The sequence below is a fragment of the Pteropus vampyrus genome, unplaced genomic scaffold, assembly GCF_000151845.1.
Source record: "Pteropus vampyrus isolate Shadow unplaced genomic scaffold, Pvam_2.0 Scaffold122, whole genome shotgun sequence".
NCBI lineage: Eukaryota > Metazoa > Chordata > Mammalia > Chiroptera > Pteropodidae > Pteropus > Pteropus vampyrus.
Genome location: NW_011888903.1, coordinates 788,292 through 789,728, shown reverse-complemented (window position 1 = coordinate 789,728; position 1,437 = coordinate 788,292). Strand labels below are relative to the sequence as shown.

The following is a 1,437-nucleotide window of genomic DNA, read 5'->3' as shown; positions in this document are numbered from 1 at the left end:
AATCGGGGCTCAGCCTTTGGATAAGAATCTGTTGAGCCGGTGCCGGCATCAACAAATGCTGCTTTCTGCTTATAGCCTCGGTGTCCCGTCTCTCTGTTTGAGAATCTCGCAACATTTCTGGGGGCTCGTCCAGGATTCAGAGATGGCAGTTTTTCGCCTCCCTTGTCTTTGGGATGCTGGGAGAAGTAGACTTCACCTAGGACGTCAGCAGACCTATTGTCTGTAGGGGAAGATGACTCTTCCGGCAGACCAGGGTGGTGGCTCTGAGAACACAATGGAACCCTGAGAGGCACAGGAACCAGCCCAGGAGCACCGCCTGACTTAGTAGTAAGGACCCAGGTCCCAGGAACAGCCTGTCCACTAGAGGACAGAAAGAGATCTGATCAATTCCCAAGGCCATCTGAATATTCTACATTTGTTAGAGGAAATCGTGACCTCTCAGGTACATAGGGCGGAGGGTAGAGTGTGTTTGGTGTGTGATTGCATGTGGCCTTTCTATGAAGTGAGAGTTGAGCCTCTATCTGCGGTTTTGTGGTGAACCTCATATGGCTTAGGGTAATGTCACTGTTTCTCTGTGAGGAGTCTACTCCAGTGATCCGATTCGGGGGTTTATATCAACCCACCAATTACTAAGAGACGTCTGAAAGATCCCCCCGGGGGGAGTGGCCGGAGACAGGTGAAGAGAATCTCTGTGTGCATGTGCTACACTAACCACGGCTGAAAGGATGGGTGGACAACAGAGTAAACAGATATCTTTAGGTTGTATCCTTAAGAATTTCAAAAAGGGTTATTCAGGAGATTATGGAGTTAAACTCACTCGACAGAAACTCTGCACCTTTTGTGAGATCGACTGGCCCTCTTATGGCATTGGGTGGACAGCAGAGGGGTCTCTCGATAGGGAAGCCATTGCAAAGGTCTCTCAAGTCAGCCTGGCCACCCAGACCTATTCCCTTATATTGATTGTTGGGAGGCAATAGTTCGCACCCAACCCCCTTGGTTGAGAGTCTGCCTAGAGGAGAATTATAGGGTCCTCCTAGCCCGGGCCTTGGTGCCCTCGCAAGGTCAGTTGAAGGAAAAGAAGCCTGTGTTGCTGGCAGACCCAGAGGAAGTCCCACCGCCTTATGCATCCATTTTTCTGCCCCTTCCGAAGGCCTTCAAACAGATGGCTTCTCCTTCCAAACCGTTCATCCCGGCCCCTTCAGCTTCTCTTGGGACCCCATCCATGCCAGCCTCCATTGACTCGCCACCACCTCCTGTCTTAACCCCTTATAACCCTGCTGGAGCCTGGCCCAAGTTGTCTCCAGTAAGAGGGGAAGTGCATCAGTTGCCCTTGTGGAAACCCAAGGATAAGGAATGCATGGAAGGAATGCATGTACTTCCCAATCGCCTCTGGGAAGAGCGGGTTACAAGGTCTCTAAAAGGAAGGCTCAAATCTGC

The 1,437-nt window shown here is 51.1% G+C and overlaps 1 long non-coding RNA gene across 1 annotated transcript in view; it reads left to right on the top strand.

The window, feature by feature from the left end:
- Positions 1-212: 212 nt before the first annotated feature.
- The window catches only part of LOC111743780, a 3,337-nt gene continuing 2,112 nt past the window's right edge, over positions 213-1,437 (top strand). The window contains exons 1-2 of the long non-coding RNA XR_002781873.1: positions 213-222; positions 673-676. This is a non-coding gene — a long non-coding RNA (uncharacterized LOC111743780). The remainder of the gene's footprint in view (positions 223-672; positions 677-1,437) is intronic.